Here is a 27,358-nt window from a genome sequence, read left to right as displayed (position 1 = left end):
AAATCTTTTTTGTTTAGGTAGTCGAATTCTTTTTTGCTCAACCATAAGCCCTTAAGACCCTGTTTAGTGAGATTCAAACTTTCTGATCTAATCCTATCCGTAGGGTCTTTAGGTAGTTTTTTTATAGTGAGCAGGATTATGTAGTTGTCTTAGAACTTCCTGGTCATAGTCAGTTTTATCCTGTATTATGATACTTCCGCCCTTGTCGGCCGGTTTAATCACCAACTCATCCCGGCTTGCAAGGGTTCTTAGGGTCTCGTGTTCATCTTTAGAAAAGTTGAACTTTACAAATTTCCTCTCATTAAACATTTGTTCCAATTGTGTCAGCACCACATTTTCATACGTTATTATTTCTTTTGGTATCAAATTAGTAGAAGGAAAGAACGTTGACAAACAACGTAATCCAGTGACTGATTTAGAGTCTGGAAGAGATACTTTATTAAAGAAATGTCTGAGGCGTATTAATCTAAAGAGTTTATACATCTCAACATAGGTGGTAAAATGATCATTCCTATTTGTTGGTACAAATGACAGACCATAACTTAGTACATTAATTTCTTTACTGCTCAGTTCATGTGATGATAGATTAAATATCGGCACAACTTCTAAGTTCAAATTGTTCCGATCTGGCATTATGGCATAGTTGTCTAAGGTGGTCAACTCTACCATTCGTAGTAGTTGTTCCTCGTTTGTCGGAACCCCGGGGTGTATTGGTTCCTGTACCATCCCCTCCGGGTATTCCGACTGCGCCCCCTCTGCGAGGATTGGCCCCTCCCTAAAAAAGGAGTCGGATTCTGTCCTCTGCCAAATCTGGAATTGGGAGCGTTGCCTCTCCCAGTATTTTCGTCTGAACTCGAAGACGCAGTGTCAGAAAAATTAGTATGTTTTGGGACCCAGTTAGATTGATTAGGTGTAAAAAAATCTTTTTTTAAGTAAGGGTATGTACGATCCCTGGCATAGTTTTTGATATCTTTTTGGAGCTTTTCGGTCTTTTTGAGTATGTTGGTTCTTTGAAAATCAGCAATAGTTGTTTCTAGTTTTTTAAGGAAATCCTGATTATCTGTGGAAGTAGTGTCCTCCAGTACCTGTTTCTCCAACTCTGCTATTTCTTTTTTTAATCTGTCTATATGTTTTAAAGCCGTCTCAATGCTCAGGACCATCCAGCTTCTTGAGCATTTATTTGAAACAAAGCTGAAACCCACTTTGAAATCTTCGTCTTCTACGAAGATTACTGGGATGTTTCTTACTTGTAACCCGACTGGAATGATGTTATTATTCAGACAGTCTGTTAAGAACTTAGCATGTAATTCTGTTCTGATAAGTTTTTTGTGTAACCGTTCCAAATTGTTCCTTATCGTTGATTGTTGAGTGCTAAGACCAGAATTCCCTGTTTGTTTTCCTAATAACGAGGGACCTTCGGCAATTCTCGCGATATATTCATCACTGTAGGTGAGCGTTTCAAGTTCAGACATTTAGTAAGTCAATTTGTCTACAGATATATTTACAACTAACACATACATATATTACAATCACACTTATGTACAAAAGTATCTATACAGAGGCAGACTGGTACAATACATAAATGGGACAACAAACCACTTTCAAAAAAGGGCCCTTGCAGACAGCGTCTGCGCTTATCTATAATAACACAAATAGGGCAACCCAATATTCCCACGGAACTGGGTATAATCAATAACAAAAACAAAAGAGTTCATGCAGGACTTATTTCATATTATTTAGCAATTTATATATATGTCAAAAACAATGAACATGATTCAAACAACAGGAGATTATAATTTGATCTGTGTATTTTTTATATTTTTTATAATGACATATGATATATACATATAAAAATATATCCTATTTGATCAGCATAGGTGAACAGCCATATGACAATTCATATACGGCAACCAACACAAAAGACTGCTGCTTTAGTTTTGTTTAGTACTGGGCCTGCAGCACTTATTGAAGAGCCTGTTTAAGTAGCCTTTAAACATGTCAACATGTCTCAGTTCTGCCATTCCAGACTGTGTGTACTGTTTTATACTGCCATTTCGACTGGTAAAATAAATCTTTTGCCAGGCCCCAACCTTCCTTTTTAATACATATAAGTTACCCTTAGGGTGGGCCTGGACAGCCCAGAGGGTAGGTGCAGTGTATTTAAAAAGATGGATATTTAAAAAAATTCAATACTACAAGGTATATCTCTTCCATAGGATAACACTGGAGTTTACTTATTACATTTAATAAGATGTGACTTACAAATGGAGATAGGTGACCAGTCCATGCTTGGTGTCTTTGGAATTGTTATGGGAAATCCCCTCTTATGGTGAAGTCAGATAATAAATTACAATTTTGAAAATGCCCCTTTTGGGAAGATTGATGTTCCTACCTTAGGCATTTAGGGGCCAGATGTAGGTAATTTTGATTTACCGACTCTTAAATACCGACCCATACCGAATCGGTATTTAAGAGTCGGTAAATTTGAAGGAGGCAGATGTAGGTAAAAAATTACCGATTCTGTAAGAGTAGGTATTTACCGATTCTGTAAATACCAAATCTGTATTTCACATTGATTCCTATGGGCCTTGAAGCCCATAGGAATTAATGGGAAATACAGATTCGGTATTTACAGAATCGGTAAATACCGAATCCTGCAAGGGTGCAGGGGGTGTCACTTTGACACCCTCTAGCACCCCAACTACAGGCTTGTGTGCCATGTGGCACACATACATGCCCTAAGGGCATGTCTGTGTGTCACATTGCACAGGTGTGCATGCACAGATGTGCATGCACACCTGAATTCGGTATTTTACCACCCAATAGGATTGGGTGGTAAAATACCGACTCTTAAGGGCCTGTGGCACTCTCAGGAGTGTCATCTACATATGGATTTACAGAATCGGTATGTTTACCGATTCAGTAAAATACCGAAGTGGTAAATTTACCGAATCGGTAAATATACCGATTCTGTAAATTCCGACTCACCTACATCTCAAAAGCCAAATACCGGGCGGTAACGGCCGAAATCGGCCGTTACCGACCGGTATTTGACTACCTACATCTGGCCCTTAGTGCCTGCAGTCTGTCTCTGGGTAACATGACTGAAATAACTGACAGTTAGACTTGGTGTATTCCTCCTAGATAGCCACACACAATGGAGCGTTGAGGTGTGCCCAAAATGGGCCACCACTAGCAGAATGGGAGGGTAGAGCTGGGCACAAACATACTCGCACTTGAATAGGATGTGTCCTGCCTCCACACAAAGGGCTGCATAACACTTGTAGTTATTCTGGAGCCAAGGCAGGGGAGGCAGGAAATCTGTGCACTGAAGCGAAACCTCTAGAAGATTCTCTCACTTCAGAGGAGGTACCTGGTATAAATATTGGACCTCAAACACTAACTCTTGCATACACTTGTCGAACTGTGAAAGCTCTGCCAGGAAGAAGGACGACTGTGCTGCTGAAAAGACTGATGCTCTGCTGGACTGGTGCACTACTGCCTTTCTGGATTGCTGACTGCTGCCCTCATGCCTGAGTCAGCAGGATTGGACCAACACCTAAACCCAGGACTCCCAGTCTGACTGCAAAGAAGGCACCTGGTATAAATATTGGACCTCAGACAACAACTGTTCAGTACACTTCTGGACCTGTGGAGTCTATGCCAGGAAGAAGGACTGCAGGGCTGCTGAAATGAATGCCTCTCTGCTGGACTGCTGCCCTGCTGCTCTAGCCTGCTACCCTCTTTCCTGAGTGAGTAGGACTGGACTTGCATCTGTTGAACCCAAGACTCCAGAGAGACTCCATGGGCGTGTTGGCTGGTCTCCTGACGTAGAGCCTTTGGGACAGAATGCTCCAACCACCCTGAACCCAATACCTGAACACTGCCATCAGTGAGTCCTACCCTTCCAAGTGGTTGTCCCTCAGTCCTAGAGTCTTGGAAGTGGGCCTGAAGGTGTTCTGCCAGTCCATCAGTGGATCCAGCAGAACCGATGCGCCTTGTGCTGTGTGGTCCAACAGTGACCAGAACCAACACATCGCCTCTGCTGCGTGGACTTTCCCGATGCAAGGATTTGACATCGCAGATCACAGCCCCGTCTGAAACGCCACTGGGTGATTCATACCCAACACAGGCACTCGCATCGCAAGCCTCTTGTCTACAGCTGCCTTGACAACAACGCAGGACCCTGCATCGCAACCTCACAGCTTCTTCAGAACCAACCGGTGCACAAGGCATCCTCACTTTGCATCACAAAGTGATCCCTTATCGACAGCCTCCTCAAAGACGTTGTTGGACCTTGCATCGCAGTTTCACAGCTCCTCTGAACCAATGCTATGCGATTCATCTCCAACCTAGACCTCGCTTCGCAGAGCTGTGTGACACATTCTCGACAATGAACTACCCAACTCTCCGCAACCAGGATTTAAAGCACTCTTGTTCAGCAGGCATAGCTGGGTCCCTGTAGTTGGCCTGCCCTCCACCACGGTCATCCTACATTGTGCCCCTGATTTTAGTCATTGTGGTCGTAATTTATCTATTAAAATGTTCTCTAATATTCTTATATGGTGTAGGATTTTTCTTGTGTTGTATTTTTACTTTATTACTGTTTGAAGTGTTGCATTGCCTCTAAATTATGCCTGACTTGTCGGTGCCAAACTACCAGAGGATTGAGCAAGGTTAATTTGGGATTTGCTTATCCCTCATCCAGACAAGGATTGTGGTTCCTGCTTGAGTAGGGTTTCGCCCCCCCACCCCATCCTGTAACCCAGTTTCTAACAATAATCTATGGGCTTTGCCATTAGGTGCGGGCTGCATTAGCTGGAAGAAGAACACTATGAATAAAATCTTGGAAACTAGAGCCTACTGAGAGATCCTTTGTACAGATACTTCTGTTTGCGGGCTGAAGCTCTTTCGGAAAGAGCTAAATGGCATGGTACAGAGGTCTACTGAGGAGAAAAGAATATTAAACTCATTCAAACTCTAATAAAGGAAAACGTATTTTTCCAAAAGCAGAACCAGCAGTGGTATGAGGGGAAACAACCTTTCCTCCTTTGTGGCCGGGCTAGTGGTCCTGGTGCCACATTTGCTAGTAAATGCAGAACTCATTGAAAGAGATGCTCACTCCAAATAACTGTTTAGAAGTTGGTGCCAGACTAAAGATCTTCCTTCCTCAGTGGATTACTTATGTCACAGATTCTTGTTTTCTCTCGATAGTGCAGGGAGGATACAAAATACCTTTATGACAATTTTATCCTTTCCCAATGTTCATGAATACACTAATGTAAAATGACAGAACAAAGAGAGAAGCTATGTTGTCAGGCATAGAAAAATTTAGTAATTTTTCCTGGCATGTCCAATCAGAAAATAGAAGGGTTTTATTCAACCCTTTTCTTGGTGATGACGGCAGATGGAACTTATCCTCCAGGACTGAACTTAAAAGCGTTAAACAAATGGTCCACTTTGACAGCTGTGAGTGCTCTCATTACAGACATGGGATTATGGGATCATGGGATTAGAGGATGCCTTTTTTTCCGATAGTCAACCCTGCTGAAGTTTGTGGTGGAAAGGAGGCACTTCCAAATTCCCGGCACTACAAATCAGATTGTCAACATCGCCAAGAACCATCATGAAGGTTTTAGCACCAGTAGTGACAATTCTGCAATTTAGGGGATTTGTGCTTACTATCTTTCTAAGCTAATCTGTGCTTACTATCTTTCTAAGGATCAGGACACCATTATTGCAACAATAGACATTCTACACTGGCTGGTCTTCAATTTGAACAACTTCAAATCTCGATTGATGCCTGTACAAGTGAAACAGGTCATAGGAGCAGTGTTCAACACAGAGAAAGGTTCTGTGTTTCTCCCTCAGGACAGGATCTAGTCACTACAGGGGAATCTGCAAGCTTACCATCAGCGTCAGTGAGGTGTTGGTTAAAGAATAAGGAGCTCCTGGCCTCAATGACAGGAATAGTCTAACAGTCTTGATGATACCTAAAACTCCTTGTGAATCACATTCTGAGTCATTGGGAGGCAGCTTTATAAAATTACGAGATAGAGATTCTGGTGAGTTGGGGCATAGCTCAGACTTTTAGTTGGTGGTTGCACATTCCCAACAGCCTCACAGTTATCCCCTGATTAATTTCGCCAGGTCAAACCTGCTGAAACTTATTGAGGGAAAAGTCCTGGAAAAACAGGCAGCACATGTGGGATTTGGTGTATTAACCACCAATTCCACATGATATGCCTTATTTCTTGTTACAAACATGGAATAGGAGGTTTACCTCATTCTGGGGTAATGGTACCTAGAGCCTGTGGTAAATACTCCACCCCATTCTGCAAAAAAAAGTTAATGAATGTTATACAATCACAATCACACACACAAAATTGTAAGTAGCACGAGAAAATAGAAGCACACTAATAAAGTAGAGGCACACAAAAGCACACACAGATTGGTACACACATGTATACAATGACAGAGACAAAATTGGACAGAATTAAATAGGTGTTCAAATTATTTAAATCTCATATTTCAAACTAGGGCGTGACAACTGCCATTTATTGCGAGCAGAGAAGACAAAATAGAGTTCCAAGTACTGATTAGGATGCGCTGTTGCAGTTTAGGATTACACAGAGGCGGATATTCACAAGGGCTTAACTCTGATTTATCCCCACCTTAACGCATAAAAAGTGGAGATAGATTTAACACCCCATTCACAAGCTGGTACAAACTGCAGACATCGCCTGTATTCCCACGATAACTACCCCGAAATGTATCTCCGCGGTGGCCACCAACTAACCCTAATGAGATGCAGAGTAGGCGTTCCCGTGCAAAAACACACAAAAAAATCACAACACTACTTTCACAATGAAATGCCAGAACTGCAATGCGAACCAAAACCACGAGATAAGCCGCTGTAGCAGCAGGTATTTAACACCTGCCTCCTGCAGGCGTAAAGTCGGACGACTACCTGCAGTAGGCAAAGGAGCCCCGCACACAGCCACACCCGAAGAACAAACGATGCCATGGAGCTACTCATCATGCAGATCGGAGCCCCAACAGGGCCACAACACCCACCACCACCACCACCAGGAACTGGACCTGGACCCGCCCCACCCTCCCAACCACCACAGAGGCAGCGCAGAGTAAGACAGCGGACCTACCGAAAATGCACCAGTCTCACAGACCTAACGCCCGAGGAAGTCATTGCCCACTATAGGCTCAAAAGGACAACCATCATCCGCATCATGACCCACATCGCCCACAGGTTGACGGTCCCAACACAGCGGAGAACCAACATCCCTCTGCAGACAAAGCTGCTTTCTGTGCTGCACCTGTTGGCCTCTGGTACCTTCCAACAAACTACTGCCAGAGTCGGAGGGGTCTCACAGTCAGCCCTATCAAATTTCATCACACCTGTCCTGGATGCCATCCTCAGCTTCATACCTCAGTACCTTCACTTCCCCTACACTGCATAGGAACAGCTGGAGACCAAGCAAGGCTTCTACGCCATAGCTGGATTCCTGGCCGTGTTGAGGGCAATAGACTGCACAGATGTCCCACGTGTGCCCCCTGTGGATACAGACTGCACTGTGGGGGCAGGATGCACACCTCGTATTCCTAACTTCTCAAACTTGTCTTCTTTTATCTGAAAGGTGCGTGCTGATTGAGTCAAGTGCCATGCCCTATTGGCACTGGAGTTATAAACATCACTGTAGTGGGGCTTCATCTCGCCCCAAACAATCGCACAGCTGAATGTGACTATTACGCAAATTGTTTGTTTATTTGTTCACCATAATCACTGTTCATCCATGTACTCCATAGTATTCCCAACTTATTATAACTTGTTCTCCAACTTTAATTCGAGTCCACACGCAGAGTGTGCATGCCATTTCCGATTTTTTACTGTTCAAACTATGTCTATCCGGACCTTTTGAATGAACAGGACTGAAGCATAAATTCATGTCAGGCAGCGTTTATTCCATAAAAAATACCCAATGCATTTTGGGCTCAACGCCCTTCTTCGGGGGTCACTATGGATAAATCATAAATAACTACAATCACAAATTGTGTTCATCACTTCGGTTTAACATTTCCCAATGCTAATGTAAATGTAGTTGAGCTTATATAGCGCACAGCTACCCGCAGTGGGTTTCCCGGCGCTTGCTTAGGGAACCCGTCCTGATATTCCCCTGTGAGATAGCAGGGTATCCACAAGGTGAAAGTCAGGCATCCCGCTGCGAGGGGCCGTTGTGGAGATTAAGCAAGCTATTGCCCAGAGTCGCAGAGTGTGAACCCGTGAGTCGAGGAGGCACCGGGGCGAGAATTATCGAGTCCGTGGAATTTTTAGCCCAAGACCCGCCGAGGCGGGGAATTGAACCCTAGTCCAGGACCGATCTCAGCTTCCGGGTCTGCTGCCTCTAACCCCTGAGCCACACTTCTCCAACCCAATTATAAAAATATTGCGCGATACCAAAAACATTTTTGTCACTTTAAAAGGCTTTGCACAATAAATAAATGTGTTACGAAAATACCCAAATACCAAACAGCCTAACTCATACATTCCTCCCTGTTTTTATATTTTCGATACTTGTCACATTCCAATTTTTTAAAATTGAAACCAACCCCTCGCCCTGTTCCATACGTATTAAGTTCTCATACAACCTTCCTGCCTCCCTGCGACCTGACAATATATCGATTATATTTCCCTTCCAACCTTTCCATATGCCCATCAATCTACAATCACCCTTTCCCAAATAGTGAGCAGTGTAAAGACTACCGTAACTTGTCCCTGTGGATACAGCACATGAAGAACCGGGTTTTCAGAACACAGCGGCGTCAGGGACACGCCCGAAGTCTTCGAGTTCCCCAGTCCTGGCAAACAGAGACACGGAATACTTCTAGGTGGCGTCAGAGATCAAATTTATTAGCTGCAGCTAGTAACAGTAAACCAAGCAATACAACACGGTGTACAACTCAGGCGACTGCTCAACTTTCGTAGAGCAAGACATCACCTTTTATCCCCAATTTACTCCATTACAAATGCAAACCCACCGCGACAAATTCTGACGAATGAGATTACACTTCCCACACATTATTACATTCCAAAAGCTCACTTTACATCGTACCAACCCACAAGTTAATTATTAAGGACTGTCCCAAATTCGATTACCACAAGCCGGACAAACCCATAACTGAAAGCACTACCCATATAATGAAAAGTCGTAAGGAAAGAAACAATTCAGATGTTGAGTAGGATAAGATATGTGCAAGGAAACCTAAAGGTTAACGATATCCTGAACATTGATTGGAAATTACAGACAACGATCGGTTAAAGAAATTGGCTTCACAAAGGGTCAGTTTCAAGTGACGGGGTCAGCATCTTGCAGTTCACTCACAAGTCGAAAAGGGCCTAGTTAATACGTACATGAACAACGAAGCCCATGCAACTTTGTTTGTTTGTTTACCTCCACGGCCTACGTGAGGGCAAGACAAAATGGCGTCACGTACAGTTCAAACAAAATGGAGTCTGGTCCCGAAAACCACTGAACCTCACACACCACTACTGCAACAGAAAGCACATGCATTGCATCAATGTGCAGGCAATGGTGGACCACCAGGGACTCTTCACCAATGTCATCGCAAACTACCCCGGCAGTGTGCACGATTCCTACATCTTCTGACAGTCCATCATCAACCAACTCTTCCAGGATGGAACATATGGAACTGGACTGCTCGTAGGTAAGTGCCAAATCAACACACCACAAACCTCAAAGCCACCATCACACATCGCACAACTGTGGGAATGCACACGTGACCAAACCACATACTACATGGCAATCAACATGCCCACCTACCAGACACGACAACACCACTCTATGGTGATCGTGGGACACCCCTGCACACAATACAGCCATATCATGGCATCACAGCCACACAACAGCTGAACGTATGTAGATGCGGAATGCAGCCATGTGCGAAGGATGCAAGTGACCCGTGAATGGCAATGTACACAATGACAAGTGAAGTGTGGATGTGCAGGGCAGACTTAGGTAGGCAAACCACAGATATGTCCATGCAGACCTCAACTGCTGGTGACTGGAGAGTAGTGAACAGTGGACGCAACCATGTCACACCAGGTCGTAGCTCAGATAGCGGAAATGTCGCTCGCTGCCTCCCTCCCTGTGTGCGTGATCATAGTGGGTGAGCCATGAGTACGCCAGGGCTGCGCAGGGGTGTGGACAAAAACCCTTTGGCGCAGAGCATGGTTCCCTCCTGGAAAGGCTAACGTCATTGACAGGGTGGCGCCTCGCAGTCCTCCATGAGACTGATGCCGTGAGCAGCGGGGCCTGCGACCCTGTGTGTCTGCTGCACCCCAGGACGCTTATACCCAGACCAGACCCGCCCGTCCCAGTGCCCCAAGGCCGCACTACTCACCTGCCCATACCATTGTGTGTCAAAGAGGGCCTACCACGTGCTGGGGCAAGCTCCAAGCCCAGTCTCGCAACCTTTTCAGTCTCCGCACACCATCGCTGGCCCCCACGATGCTGGCCCACATTACTCCTTTCTCACTGACATACTCCACCGGCATCCCCTTCGTCACAGTATGTCCCACATGTGGAACTGTGTCCTGGGTCCTGAATGGCAATGACCCCAAGTCTGTGGCAGCAGCCACAGCACCAGACTCCCTTTGATCAGTGAGGCATAATTCCATATGGCAGGCCTGCGACACGTGGTGCCACTAACCCGGTTCAACACAAGCTGGCGACACGTGGTGCCAATAACCCTGTTCAACGCAAGTGAGTGACTGTCAGCCTCCGGCAGAACATCGTTGGTGTCTGAGCCTGTGACCTGGGGGTTGTCATCAGAAACGGGCAGGTATGGACTTTGTGTCTGGCATGAGTCTGTTGGCATTCATATCCTTCATTTTGCCGGACACAGCTGGCGGGTGCCCTCTGCATCATGCCCTGGGGGTACACCTTCCACTATCCACCGAGACACTCCGCGATACTCTCATTTTACATCTACGGAAACTTGCTCCGCACTCGTCACCCTACCCCAGTCTCCCGCCGGTCAGAGTCCTGTGGCGGTGGGCCCGTTTCGGCCTCTGTGTATCCAGGGCCACTAGCCCTGTGCGACTCAAGTCATCCCCCCTTGTTGTTCTGCCATTGCTTGTCTGACTGCCTGATGACTGTTGTAGTTGTTGCCAACACCAGCTACTCCCTGAGGGCTGGCTTACACTCACCCCACACACAGCCAGCACAGGCATCACTGGATTAGTGGGCATGCCAGCACATCCTGCCGAACCAAGTATTGACTCTTTTCTCTCTGCACTGTCACAGATGATCAAGGATATGCACTCTGCCCTTGGATGATGACACCCCTCCGAGACCCGAACACACCCACCCAGAGGCAGTACAATGTGGCCTACATATGCACCAGGGGCATTGTTAAACACACATTTGGCATGTTGAAGTCACGTTTCAGGTGCCTGGATGGCACAGGTGGAAAGCTCCTGTTCTGTCCGGAGATCGTGCGCAAGATGATCGTTGCATGTTGTGTGTTGCACAACATCTGTGTACGCACCAATGCCCCATGGATCACAGTTCCAGAAGTACGGGACGATGATGGGGACGATGGGGCAGGTGGCCCACATCCCACTGCAGCTGCGGCAGGAATGGCCCGTAGGAACACCATCATTGACAATTACTTCTCATGAGCAAGTGACATTGTTGCCATCACTGGCAACCATGGGACAGGACAAAATGTCCAAAAACACAGCATGTGTGAATAAAACATGTGAATAAAACATATTTGCAGGTTACAGGTTGCACTTGTACAATGTCATGTCACAGTTTCATGCTGCGCCAGATGTGATTTGCCATGTTGTGCACATTTGCGGCACCAGTAGTTTCCTGTGTTCTGTTGTAGAGGTGTTCCTGTTTATATCGGGATGTGCACTTATACTTATGTGCGTATTCTGCACTGTGGTTGATTCGCTCCTGTGACTCTGATTTGTCTGCCACTGGTCCCTTTCATGCGGCGTGCCTGTGAGTTCTGTGCTTACACGGTGCTGAGATGTGGCAGACTTGGGTAACTTGTGTTCTTTGTCGAGTTGTGACTCTTGGGAATGGTTTGTCCACAGAAGTGTCATTGACGTCAGGGGTTGTTTGTGCAGCTGGTTGTGTCTGAGTGTGACCTGCTCCTTTCCGGTTGTGGTCCGCACTCAGCCACCTCAGTGTTGTGTCGTGTACATTGTCATGGTAATTGGACAGCAGCCATGCTACTCTTCATGTGGTGTCTCTTGCATTGTCAGTGTGGCTGACGTATATGCATGTTTGCTGTATTTTGCATGTGTGCATGTGTTGGTTGTGTGCTTCTTGATGTGTTGTGTGGGTGCCCCTTTGGGCACATGGTGTATGTGGGACTACTTAGTGTTTGTGTGTGTGCTGGGGTGTTCCCGTGGGATCAGGGACATGATCCTGAGTCATTGTGGGTGTGCAGTGTGCCCTGCTTAATTGTGCATGTGTGCCATTGGGCCCACCTCCCCCGTCCACCCACTCCCTGGTTGGTGCGCACCCTGTTGGTGTGGTGTCAGGTCATGTTGGACAGTGTCTGGATCCTCGAATCCTGTCACTGTGTCCTGCCTGGTGACTGTGGCCACCATCTTCTCCATGTCATTCTGCTGCTGGTGTTCTGCTGGGCCCCCTCCTCCGGGGTGCGTTGCTGCTTCCGTGTTGGCAGCGAGTTTCCGCTTGGTTTTCCCATTCACATCAGTCCTGGGCCTCTTGTGCTTCTCCATTGTCCTCCTCAGCCATGCGACGACATTCACATGGTCCGAGGTGGTGTGCCATCCTTGCCTCTTTGTTGCCAATGACACAGTGGAGGTGACGTACAGTTGGGGGTATTGTTCTGGCTCATCCGTGGCGATATTTGGGTTCTCCTGGCGACTGTACCCTGTCTTCCTCTTCCTCTTCTCACTGGCCTTCCACGGGCCCTGTATTCCTGGGTGTTCCTCCGTGGAGATTGTGGGGTTCATGTTGTCCTCTGCAGTGGGTCAGGGTGCATCCGCAGTTGATGTTGTTTTTTTAGTGACATTTTCCGTCTGCTGTTCTTGTGCTTTTTCCCACATTATGCGTGGGTACTGCTGGCCTCTCGCTGGTTGTCACTGTTTTCTTAACGCGTTTGGGCACATTGCGTCTTTTTACGCGTTGTGGTTTGTGTTTTTATCTCCGTCGCAGTGGTTGTATTGTGGACATTGGCCGCGGTTTCAGCAGACTATCGCATGCTACCACCTTGTTGTGAATTCCACTCTAACACAGGGTTATTTTCCCACGATCAGCCGTGATGTCTAAAGGTGCGCTAGCATTTTTTGGTGATGTTTAACACACGTTCTTGTGAATATACCCCAGAGACTCTAATGGAAAATGGACACATTCCAATCAAATTTACGGTGATCTGGCAAGACATCTTGCCACGCTTACACATCCCCAGGACAGTCCTTGCCATTTTGTCAACCAGAAATACTTTTAAATAGTTTCTGAAGATCTTTCGGAAGTGCCTATTATAATTGTGGCTTTTGAGGCGATTTCTAAAATAAATTCTGCAGTGACATTCACTATTTTACCCCATTTTTTAAAAAAAGAGTCTCAGGGGGCAAACCCTGTGAGCCCTCCTTGGTAAGATTGCTCACTGGCAAGGCCAATTCAATGTAGGAATGTACGCCCTACCACTCTCTGCAATCACCAGCCACCACTGGAAATAACCACTGTAATCAACACTTTCATATAATAGCTTTGTTTAATATAACAGGACAGCTGTGAAGGTTATGCACCTTGGAATTCCATGTCAATATTTACCCTGAGGCCAAATTGCTTTGGTGCAATTATTCACCATTATTTTCAGTGCTGTAAATAAGTGCTTCCCAAACTTTATGAAACCACAACCCAAGTTTCAGAATAACAAACTTTGCGATCTACCTAGCTTTAACGCCTTAACTGCGGCGGTTTTTCCGCCGCGGTGTGGGCGTTCTATTAGGCGGGCGGGGTAGTGCTCCCATCTGCCGTTGGCCGACGGGAGCACGCAAGGGGTTAATATACATGAACACCAGTATAAAATTGCACATCGTAAAATTGAAGCGAAGGGAGGGGGGTCGAGCGGGAGGGAGGGGGTCAATAATAAAAATGAAAAAAATTAAAACCTACCTTTCTGCCGGCCACGGTCCCGCATCTTCACTGCTCAGTCTGCTCCTGCTCTCCTGCCTATGGCGGGAATAGGGAGCAGATAGCATCACTCGCCTCCCCTAAGACAATCACAATGCACCCGTGGGACCGGGACGCCGATTGGGCCGCCGCCCAGTAAGGGGCAGCCGCGGCCGGCAGTGGGAGTAAATGCAGGGCAGTGACATGGGGAGGGGGAGGGGCAGGGTGGGGGGTAGTAATGTATGGATTACGGAGTTTTACAGGTAAGTAAGCATTTCAATAAATAAAACGAATTTCGTTGAGTACAATGCATCCCAAAATGCGATGCAGTGCGCGCGAAGAAATTCATTTTATTTATTGAAATGTTTACTTACCTGTAAAACTCCGTAATCCAAACATTACTACCCCCCACCCTGCCCCTCCCCCTCCCCACGTCACCGCCCTGCATTTACTCCCACTGCCGGCCGTGGCTGGCAAGGGGCTGTAGGGGATTGCATGTTCTCCATGTAGGCTGCAATGCAGTCTGCATGGAGAACTGCAGAGTGTGCATGACTGGTTTGGGCGGCCCGAGAGGGACCTGAACTTTTACGACTCACCAAAATCATCTCGCACCCAGCAGTTTGGGAAATGCTGCTCTAAGTGACCAAGACCTACCAAAGCAAAAGAATGGGTATTGAATCAGGGCTCTATTTTTATCTTTCAAAGGCTGAAGAAAAGAAAATGTACAGGCCTCGTGTCACACGTTGAAAACACGGGGGAAGACCTAAAACATTGTATAATGTTGTTTCCCTTTTGTGTCTCAAAGTCTAAGACAATATTTGATTTCACATGAATAACCACGTTATGCGTGCTATACACTTGAGTCTTTCTCCAAGGCACATTTTACTTTTAAATGTACCTTGTCAAGTATTTTGACTGCTTATGTCGCAGGATAATCGTGCTATATAAACTGTTAAATAAACATCTTGTTGAATTCAATTTTTCATTACTATTGTAAAGGCCTCTTGGATACTCTTTGCAGGACACACTGCCTTTGGAGTCCCTACAGCTTTTAATTCCTACCTTCAGCTCCTGTCACTTGCACTGTCCACATGTTTGCTTAAGATGCACATGCACCAGTGCAGACTTTGTAGTCCGGCCCTGGGTGCATCAGTTATACATACACCTCGTGTAATTTATAATCGTGGTGCCGCATTGTGGGTGCAAGAGTAAGTTTTAGAATCCAGGCCCTGCTTGCATACCTGTAATGGCTAAACTCAGGCTTCACATGTGCGCTGTTAGGAAATGTAGCTCAATCAATCAATCAATCAGGCTTTTAAAAGCGCGGCTAATCACCCGATAGGGGATCCAGGCGCTTGCTGCAAAAATAAATATGTTATAACGTTTTTTTGTACTGCTAGCTCTGAAGGCTCTGGGAAACCCTGTAGGTTACTGCTCCTGTATTTAAACTGACAACATTTCAGCAGCAATTCATGTGTTATTGTCTGGATAAAGTTCTTTGAAATTCGCAAGTAACGCAATCAATGAAAGGAAAACAATTTAGTCTAACTCCGCACAGCAGACTGTTCACGGTCTCCTGACACACATTGTGTCATTCTCACGTCGTTTATCACAGAGCTCCTGCGCCTGTCACACCGAGCACCGGGCTGTGGATCACCTTACAAGAAAGAGGCATTGTACTACAGGGGATGCCCACTGCTGAGAAACCACCTCTGTGACTGCTGCCCAATTCATCAACTGTTCCAGACTCCCATTGGCTGCTTCCTCCTGCTGCCCTTGGACACCTCGTCCTTGTCAAGCCACATGTGAAGTTAAAACTCAACTACACCTGAAAGAGAATGCCAGCAGTCCTTGTGATGTCCACGAACAAGTAGAAAATAAACAAAAAAGGAATGTGCACTGAGTCACAATGGCATGTTTGATGTTCTATAAAACACACACATATACATAGTATGTTTATTTCTTTCCAAAATATTATGAAAATGCAGATTTCATTTCCCATTGGAGACTGAGAAAGTCAAAATTTAGGCATGAAATGTGAAAAACCGACTGTGTGAAAATGTATCTATTTATTTGGTGGGGGTGAACATGGGAAGAGGGCAGACCTACCTTAAGAATTAAAGGACAGTCTTTTTTCATTCTTGACAACCCATGTGGTCTCCAGGTGTGAGTGATTGGAGTGGTTCTGGAAGACCCGGTGATGTCCTTTCTGTGATCCTGCCTGGGCAAAAAAGGTACTACAGTAAATAAAACCTTTGAGAGATGAAGTCGATAGAACAATTTGAATCAGCCATTATTGTTGGTCTCAGTAGTCTGATTGTTAGTGAAGGGGACTAAATAACAAGTTTACATTATGCCCTTGTGGAATTTCGAGTTACGCTTGTCACGTCACATAATTACTCTGTGTTTGCAGCAAAATTATAGTGCAAGAGCATGGGTACAATCGGAATAACCAGAACACGAGTGTCTGTCGTATTTTCCCCCCAATTTTTGTAGTAAAATGCATACTTGTGTTCATAATCAATGCAAGATGGAGGTTGTGCTAAGAGCCATATGTACAAAAGCATTTATGCGGTCTTAAATGGCCCCTTCACAGAATCGGGCCGTTTCCGACCTCAAAAAGGCTTTTTCATATGTTCAAAACACAAATTGTTATTCGGTGACATTTTACTAAATTGCAATCTGTGTTTAGTGATTCAGTATTTGGAAGCGGTCTGTTTAGAGTGTGACTTCCAATCGTCGTTTGGTGACCGAATTACAGTCTCAAAACATTCATATTTTATTGACACCTCAAAGGAGGTGGTAACCATTCACAAATGGGAAGTGGTGCCCAAGGGATCTCTTGCCCTTTGTGAATGTTGGAACAAATATTTTTTAAGAGCAGGTAGAGGTACCAAGAACCACTGCCTACTCTTAAAAAATGAAACATAAACATCATTTTATTTTTTGAAACGCATCTCGTTTTCATTTAAGGAAAACATGCTGCCTTTCAAAAAAAAGATTGCTTTATTAAAAACCAATCACAGACATGGTGGTCTACTGACCCCAGCAGACCACCGTCCCTGTGATGGCTACAATTCCTAATGGGTCGTAAATGGAAACTTACTTCATTAGTATTCATGAGCTAGGATGATTTGCGACCCACTAGGAATGGCTATTTCAAACTTGTACAGTTTTGTACATTAGGAAGTTGCGATTTCCTAATGGTGAACCAGTAAGAATCGCAATTTGGAAATCGCAATCTCTATATTTTGTACATATGGCCCTAAATGCCATACTTGCATTTTGTGTATTCACATGTACGTTTCCAGAAATTTGGTATAATTAAGCAAACTTCTCACACCCTAGTTTAAATGTCTTACACCCCTGGATTATATGAGGGAAGACTTACAGTGAGCAGTAGGCCTTGTTGTTATAGGCACAGCAGAAAGGATTGATCTGCAGGACTCTGTAACACTTTAGGAAGTCTCCTACTTTCTATGTGTGGGAAGGGGTTCTTAGAGTGATGAGCCATGAATATAAAGGCATCTGTCATGAAATATTTTTATCTGACAGGTCAGGTGGCAAATTGGGTTGCGCGGGCAGTCTTTCTTGTGTTGTTGGCTGACAAAACGAAAATGCCTTGGAGAGATGTCATGGATGCATCCCATGAGTACCTCTTCAGTGAGGTACTGTAAAGTATTTGACAAGGGAACCAATGTATTGTTTACTGATTCATAGACATGAAATTGTGGAACAGAGAGATTCTGCATGCTTTGAAGTGAATTTCATATGGCAGCATATAATGGGAGTTAGAAATGGGGGTCTCTAGTTGGCAGAGGTAGGTACCTTTGTCCAAATAGGGACCCTTGCTTCTAGGCAGGGTAAGAGGGATACAATCCTAAAAAAACCTCTGCTCACCCCCTTGGTAGCTTGGCACGAGCAAACAGGTTTATCTCAGAAGCAGTGTGTTAAGCATTTGTGAACACATACAGTAATACAGTGAAAACACGACAAATGGACACCACACCTGTTTAGAAAAATAGCAAATCTTTATCCAAACCAACAAGACCAAATACAATAGAAATCCTACATACAATACTCTTGAAAAATAGTATTTGTGCAAAATAACCTTTAAATTACAATACAATCAATAAAACATAGTTCTTCCGACTCGGTAGCTCCTCGTTATGTTATGTTAGCAATTTATAGAGCGCACAAATACCCGAGGGTGTCTCGGCGCTATAGCGATAGCGAGAAGGCTCTTATTGCTCAAATAGCCATGTTTTTACTTGTTTCCTAAAAGATAGTAATGTTGGGCTGGTCTTAATTTGTAGGGGGAGCAGGTTCCAAAGTTTAGCCGTTGCCACTGCAAATCTTCTGTCGCCCCAGTTAAATTGTTTGTTCTGGGAACGGTCAGAAGGTTGGCGGTTGCGGAGCGTAAGGCTCTGCTGGGTGCATATGCTCGAAAAGCTTTTTTCAGGTATTCAGGCCCTGTACCATGAACTGCTTTATAAGCAATGCATAGCGCCTTAAATTTGGTTCCGCTTTTTATGGGCAGCCGTGGAGTTGGCGCCTAACACTGGAAATTGCCTTAAACTTTGGAGTGCTTGACTCCTAGCGGCTGCGTTCTGTATCCGTTGCAGCCTATTCAACACATTTTCTTGTGCATTAATTAACAGGCCATTACAATAATCTTTGTGACCTCTGAGCTGCCTTTGGTCAGGAGCTCGCTCTCCCATGACCGCAGCACCACCTTGCTGTGCCCGTGTCCCTGACCCCCACCCACACTGCTGTTCGCGTGTTCGAGGCCCTCCTCCACCCGCAGGCATCCGCCTGCGCCTCATCCCTGGTGTCTAGTGGGCTTCTGGTAAGCGTCGCTAGACTTGTGCATTGTGCATTATTGTAACTGTTTTACTGTGCCCTGTTTTATTGTGCCTTGATTTATTGTGCCGTTCTTCCATCGTTTCCTTTGTGCCTTCTGGTTTTCTGCCTGTTCTTGCCCCTTGTGCGCTCCCCTTGGCCGGCTCTCTCTGAGCCGCTTCCCTGCCGCTGCTTCCCTGCGGCCCGCCCCCCTCGCGCCCCCATTCGCCGCTCCCTCCCGCCTCCCAGCTGCTCCTCCCTCCCTCCTCCCTTCTTAATGGCGGTCGCTGCGCATCGAGGGTGAGTGACCTCTGACCTGCCTTTGGTCAGGAGCTTGCTCCCCCAGGACCGCAGCACCACCTAGCTGTGCCCGTATACCTGAACCCAGCCCACGCTGCTATTCGCGTGTTCAAGGCCCTCCTCCACCCGCAGGCATCCACCTGCGCCTCATCCCTGGTGTCTAGTGGGCTTCTGGTAAGCGTCGCTAGACTTGTGCATTGTGCCTTATTGTAACTGTTTTACTGTGCCCTGTTTTATTGTGCCATGATTTATTGTGCCGTTCTTCATTCTTTCCTTTGTGCCTTCTGGTTTTCTGCCTGTTCTTTCCCCTTGTGCGCTCCCCTTTGCCGGCTCTCTCTGAGCTGCTGCCCTGCCGATGCCACCTTGCAGCCCCGCCCCCCTCGCGCCCCCATTCGCCGCTCCCTCCTGCCTCCCAGCTGCTCCTCCCTTCTTAATGGCGGTTGCTGCGCGACCGCACGCAGCGGGCTCGCCGCGACGCGCCAGAGGCAATCCCGTCTGCGCCCGTCTGTGCCTGGACCACGCCCAGCGCCAGAACCCCTGGACCCCGTGCCCGCCACAACGACAGACTCCACTACGACTCAAGCCCCCTCCACGCACTCAACACCGGACAAGACCACCCCTGCCACCAGGCCATCCCGAAGCACACCCAAGGGCCCTTCACCTGCCGGAACTGCAGCTTCACCAGCATCCAGCCCGCCAAACCTCCATCCAGAGAACCCAACCACCTCAGATGCATCCTCCTCAACACCCGCTCCGCTCGCAAGCACGCCATCGAACTTTGGGACCTCCTAGATTCTACCGCCCCCGACGTCGCCTTCCTGACGGAGACCTGGCTGAATGCCACCTCAGTGCCAGACATTGCCATGGCCATCCCACAAGGCTACAAGATCTATCGCAGAGACCGCGACAATGGAGTTGGAGGGGGAATCGCCAACGTCCACAAAGACACCCTCGAAGTCTCAATCAACACCGACGACACCCTCACCACTGCCGAACACATGCACTTCCAGATCCACACCGACCCCAACATGACCCTCAGAGGAACACTCGTCTACAGACCATCCGGACCACGACCACAGTTCAACGACACCATCGCCGACCTCATCAGCACCCACGCCCTCGCCTCCATGGACTACATCCTCCTCGGGGGCCTTAACTTCCACCTCGAGAACAACAACGACGCCAACTCCACCACCCTGATCGACAATCTCGCCAACCTCACACTCAAACAGCTCGTGACGACCCCCACCCACGCTGCCGGACACACACTGGACCCCATCTTCTCCGCAAGCCCCCACGTCTCCTTCAACCACACCACCGAACCCCACTGGACCAACCACAGATGCATCCACTTCACCTTCAAGAAACCCACCACACACCACCGTGCCCAACAGTTGCCACGCCGCTGCTGGGGCAAGGTCACCGAGGACCAACTGACAACCACCCTCACCCTGAGACCACCCGCCGACCCCATCGACCCCGATACCACCGCGACCAACCTCAAACAGTGGATCAACGACTGCGCCAACGCCCTTGCCCCTCTCAAGATCTCCACAACTAACTACACCATCAAGAAAGCCGCCTGGTTCACCGAAGACCTCTGGACATCCAAGCGCACCTGCCGGAAGCTGGAGAAGAAATGGCTCCACGACCGAACAGCAGACAGCCACACAGCGCACAAGAACGCAAACCGCAGACACCACCAACTCATCAGGACCACCAAGAGGACCGCCTTCAAGGACCGCCTAGACAACAACGCACATGACACCAAAGAGCTCTTCAGCGTCGTGAAAGAACTCTCCAACCCCAGCTCCAACACCAACGACATTCCACCATCACAGGACCTGTGCGACTCCCTGGCCACCTTTCACCGCAAGATCACCGACATCCACGACAGCTTCAACTCCGACACCCCCGCACCCACTACCGAGATCACCACCCCCGCGACCTCCACCCGCACCAGCCGCCTGACCGCCTGGCCCACCGTCAGCGACGAAGACACCATCAAAACCATGAACTCCATCCACTCCGGATCCCCATCCGACTCCTGCCCTCACCACGTTTTCAACAAAGCCAGCACAACCATCGCACCCCACCTCCGGAAAGCAATTAACATCTCCTTCGAGACAGCAACCTTCCCGGAAAGCTGGAAGCACGCCGAGATCAACGCCCTACTGAAGAAACCCAAGGCGGACCCCAAGGACCTCAAAAACGTCCGACCCATCTCCCTGCTCCCGTTCCCGGCAAAAGTGACAGAGAAGATTGTCAACAAACAGCTAACCCGCTACCTCGAAGACAACATCATCCTGGACCATTCTCAATCCGGTTTTCGCAGCAACCACAGCACCGAGACCGCCCTCATCGCCGCCACCGACGACATCAGGAGCCTGATGGACAAGGGAGAAACAGCCGCCCTCATCCTCCTGGACCTATCAGCAGCCTTCGACATGGTCTGCCACCGCACCTTAGCAGCACGCCGCCATGACGCCGGAATCAAAGAGAAGGCCCTGGCCTGGACCACATCCTTCCTCTCCGGCAAAACCCAGAGCGTCCGCAACCGACCCTTCCGCTCAAAAACCACCGAGATCATCTGCGGCGTCCCTCAGGATTCTCCCTCAGCCCAACGCTGTTCAATATCTACATTGCACCGCTCGCCCACGTCGCACAACAACATAACCTCAACATCATCTCCTACGCCGACGCCACCCAGCTGATCATCTCCCTCACCGAAGACCCCACACCACCAAAGCCAATCTCCACAAAGGAATGAAGGCCGTCGCCGACTGGATGAAGGACAGCAGACTGAAGCTGAACTCAGACAAGATGGAGGTACTCATACTCAGACCCACCCCATCAGCCTGGGACGATTCCTGGTGGCCCACATCGCTAGGCACTGCCCCGGAACCCACCGACCACGCACGCAACCTGAGGGTCATCCTCAACTCCGCCCTCTCCATGACCATGCAAGTCAACGCCGTCTCCGTGTCATGCTTCAACACCCTCCGAATGCTCCGCAGGATTTTCAAATGGATCCCCCCGACACAAGAAAAACCGTCACCCAGGCCCTCGTCACCAGCAGACTCGACTACGGGAACGCCCTCTACTCAGGAACAACAACCAAGCTCCTGAGACGACTACAACAAATTCAGAACGCCTCGGCACGACTGATCCTCGACGTCCCCCAACGCAGCCACATCACGCCCCATCTGAGAGGCCTACACTGGCTCCCCGTCAACAAGAGGATCACCTTCAAACTCCTCAACCACACACACAAAGAGCTACACAACACAGGACCTACATACCTCAATGACCGACTCAGCTTCCACACCCCCACCCACAGCCTCCGCTCTGCCAGCCTCGCCCTCGCCTCAGTTCCTCGTATCCGGAAAACCACCGCCGGAGGCAGATCCTACTCCTACCTCGCCGCCAAGACCTGGAACACTCTCCCTACCAGCCTACGACAGACCGAGGACCTACTGGCCTTCAGAGGACTACTCAAGACCTGGTTCTTCGATCAGTAGCAGCCCCCCCCCCAGCACCTTGAGACCCTCACGGGTATGTAGCGCGCTTTAGAAATGCAGTGATTGATTGATTGATTGATTGAATAATCAACTCTTGACATAACTAGAGCACTGATCAGAGTTTTTCCAGCACTCATCGGGAAATAACGTAGCAATTTTTTTATCATCCTTAGAATGTAGAAGGATGAAGAAGCCACCGCATTAACATGCTGTTTAAAGGTGAAGCTCTCGTCAAACATGACGCCTAAGTTTCTGGCCTTCTTAACAGGGGTAGGGAGTAATCCCAATTCCTCTGGCCACCATGTCGGAGACCATCCCGAGGTAAGGTTGCCAAGAACCATTACCTCGGTTTTGTATGAATTTAATTTAAGGCAATTGTTTGCCATCAATGAACTAATGGCCAGTTTACCATCATGAAAGCTAGCCGTGGGGCTACCGTGATATCGAGTCTAACAAATCCAGCTGACAGTGTCGATACGGGCCATCTAAAGCGTCAACAGACTCAGACACAGTATCTTTCTTGTTGCGACCAACACATTGGTGCGAGTCGGTTGGAGCAAACGTCGCAGTTGCGTTGTGAAGCGGAGCGTTACGGCATGCGGTTTCCTCACAATGTGGTGCAGACAGTGGCTCGTTAACGGAGTCGGTTAGACCAGGGCTTGCGTTGAAGGGTGAGACGGTGCTCGCTGCGGTACTGGCAAGTCACGGTGAGGCGACGGAGCCGGGCGATGTTCGGGTCAGGCAGCGATGAAGTTGGTGATGTCCTTGCAGGGTGTAGCGAAGCGTTGCGGAGTGCGGTGCCCTCAGGACACGGTGCAAGCAGTGACTCGTTGACGGAGTCAGTGAGACCAGGGTTGCATTGCAATGTGAGGAGTTGCTCTCAGCAGTTCTTTCTGGACACTGAATCCTGAGACGGACTCAGTGACAGAGTCAGTTACCCTTTTCTTCTGCGGAGACAATCAGAGACGGTGCCCACAGACACAGTGAGGTCTTTGCTGTTCCTGAGTCCTCGAGAACAGGGGGCAACCTCAGTTTCAAGCCCTTGGATATATTTTCTTCAAGCAGGGGACAAAGCAAGCAGCAAACTCCTTTTCGCCTGTCCTTGGCAGCAAGTAGCAAGTGCAGGCCAACTCCAGACAACAAACAGCCCAGGGGCAGTATTCCTCCTCATCTTCTCCGGCTTGTCTCCTTGGCAAAGGTTCCTCTTGATTTCTGAGAAGTGATCTAAAAGTCTGGGGTCTGGGCCCCTCTTTTTACACACACAAATCCTTTGTTCTCTGAAAGTAGAGCGTGTCCGTACCCAGCCAAAACCAGTTCTGTCCTCACTGGTGCAGCATCCTGGCAGGAGGTGGAGACAGACCAGGCCCATTCAGGTGAAAGGAAATCTCCTCCCCCTACTCTAATGCAGCCCAGTCCTCAAACGTAGCAGAAGCACACTGGTTGGTTAGGCAAGAAAATATCTGCATTTTTAAAGTGATATAACACAGAATGTAAAAATCATCCTCACTAAACGATGCATTTTAACATTCTGAGCTCAGGCATACTAAACTTTCCTACCTTGGTCCCAGGGTCAGTTATTTTTATACGATGTTATAAACAAACTCCCCATTCTGTCCTATGGGAATAGGTAGCCTTGCAATAGTGAAAAACTATATTGGTAGTAATTCACTATCAGGACATGCCACACACATCAGGGCATATCTGCCTTTCACATACACTGCACCCTGCCCACAGGGGTTCCTTGGGCCTACTTTAGGGGTGCCTGACATGTAAGAAAAGGGAAGTTTAGGTCCTGGCAAGTGGGTGCACTTGCCAAGTCGACATGGTAGTACCATGGTAGTATCAGACTGCACACAGGCTCTGCAATGGCAGGCCAGAGTTACATTTGCAGGCTGCTTCTGTGGGTGGCACAATCAGTGCTGCAAACCCACCCGCAGCATTTGATTTACAGGCCCTGGGCACACACAGTGCACTGTACTAGGGACTGACTAGAAAATCAAATAGCCAATCATGGAAACACCAATCCATAACAGTTCATTTAAAGAGGGAGAACTGAACAGCATTGGCAAAGTGCCCAAAGCATATAGACCAGCAAAACGAAGTCCAACACACAGCAAAAACACAGGAGGCAAAAGCAAAAAAAGCAGGGGAGACCCACGCTAATGGTGCCAGGTCTAACAATGGGCAACGCATCTTTCAACAGTCTCAAGCGGAAGAGCACATTTCTAGTGATTATGATGAATAAGGGAGAGGTGACTGCCAAACAGAATAACCAGGATATGGAGCTTCTGGATCGGCGTCACAAGGAAATTTGACCATGTGAATGGAAGTGGTGAGGTATGTACAGAGCACATGACCAAGATTCTGTCTTTTTTTTTTTATGTAAATATAGTATTAGATTGATTACATGAAAGCATTCTACAGAAAAGTGCAGTGACCAGCATTAATCTGTAATCCCTGGAAGGTCTAATTCTCCCCTAGGACTCTAGATTCCAGGAAAACAAAGAAGCACCTCAGGAGCACAACTTCCCCTCTCCGTTTATGTACAGGAACACAAGGAGAGAGAGAAATTGAGACATAGAGAGAAATACCCTGACTGTAAGGCTCACTGTACCTTCTGTCCACAGAGTGGCTGCCAGTAGTCATTGCCATTCTCATATGTAGGTAGGCTTCTTTGTCCTTGTGGTCAGTGTCCATCTTATAGGGCTCTCTCCCTTGGTGGGGTATTTTACGTTGTTTTCCAATGTCAGAAGTCCACATAACAACGTGAAAGAAATAGAATTAGATGGGCTGTTTCCTTTCTCTTTCCATTTGTGTTTGTGACGGAGTCTACCTGGGATCAGGGCCTTATGTGAACCAGCACATCAGATACATTTTTGATTTTCCCAGGGAGCTACGATGGCAAATTCCATCCTCACTGAATGGCACACAGTCAAGCACTGGAGCACAAGCTGCCCCTCTACAGGTTCACAGTAGAACTCCTACCTTGCTCATATTAATGAGGAGTGACATTATGATAAGGGCATTAGGGCTACTCTGAAACCTGAGAGCTATTGATGATAAATGCTGAATTCCAGGTGCCAAAAAGGGAGGGAACTATGAGAGCTGTAGGAGAGGTTCAAGTTGAATACAAACTCTTTCATTAAGCATGCTACTTTGTTCACATATGAGAGGGATAAAATGTCTTAGATACTCTTCCAGATGTCCAAGACGTTTGATTAGTGATTTAATTTAAAGCAAATTCATCTCCGCCCTCCCTTCATTCAGAGTGACAGTGATGGAAAACTAAAGGCGTGTCAGCATTAATTTATTAATAGCTAAAGTTTGGATGTATATACATGTTAATTGTATAAAGCAAACATAGCAGAAGGGCAGTACAGCTTTGTACAGGGTCAGAGGCTGTTGGACCTGGCATCCTTGGTGTAGGTTTTGCCCTAAGTTTTTGCCTTCAACCCTCCTGTTTTTTTCTGATTTTCTTTTTTTTACTTTAGGACTTGGTGCACCTTATCACTGCTAACCAGTGCCAAAGTGTCTGTGATATCTTCTTAAAACATGGTAGAATTGGCTTATATCCAATTGGCATATTTAATTTACTTGTAGGTCCCTAGTACAGTGGCACTAACTGTGCTTGTGGCCTGTAAATGAAATGCCACTCGTGGGCCGGCAGCACTGATTGTGCCACCCACTTAAGTAGCCCTTAAATATGTCTCAGGCCTGCCATTGCAGCCTGTGTGTGCAGTTTTAAACTGTCATGCTGACCTGGAAAAATAAACCTTCTTGCCAGGCCCAACCCTTTCATTTTAATACATATAAATCACCCCTAGAGAAGGCCTTGGACAGCCCAAAGGGAAAGGTGCTGTTTGTTTAAAAAGTAGGGCATGTACTTTTAGGTTTTACATGTCTTGATAGTAAAAAAACTCTTAAACTCTTTTTTCATTACTGCAAGGCCTACCTCTCTCTCCCTTAGGATAAAATTGGAGTTAATTTATTACATTTAATAAGCTATAACTCCCAAACGGAAACAGGTAACCACTTCATGTTTGATGTCTTTGTAATAGCAATAAAAAATCTTCTCTTATGGCAAGTCGGATTTTTTATTACAATTTTGAAAATGCCACATTTAGAAAGTTATAACACTCTCTTTTCCCTCCTATACAGAGCCAATTTTGGACCCTTCTTACTTCATTTTCCATCCGGTTGGACCCCTAGCCACCACCTTAGGTTGTTTTCCTCTCCTATGTCTCCTTCCTGTTTAATTTACCATCTCTTGGCTATTTTTGGGCCTCATTCTTGTTTTCTTTGACTTTATAAAGCACCGTCGTGATTAAAGCAACCTGGTCCTGAGGATGACCTGGAATCATACAGGTTGAAACGCCGTTGACCACTCAGAGTTACCTCTGGCATTACTGTGGTCAACCTAAGCAACTTAAACAAAATACCTGCTTTGTATATATTCTTCATTGTATTGTTGACCTCCAATTCTATGGTATATTC

This window comes from Lissotriton helveticus, chromosome 4_1 (genome assembly GCF_964261635.1).
Source record: "Lissotriton helveticus chromosome 4_1, aLisHel1.1, whole genome shotgun sequence".
Lineage (NCBI taxonomy): Eukaryota > Metazoa > Chordata > Amphibia > Caudata > Salamandridae > Lissotriton > Lissotriton helveticus.
The sequence above is the reverse complement of the archived record's forward strand: the minus strand, read 5'-3'. Positions refer to the sequence as shown.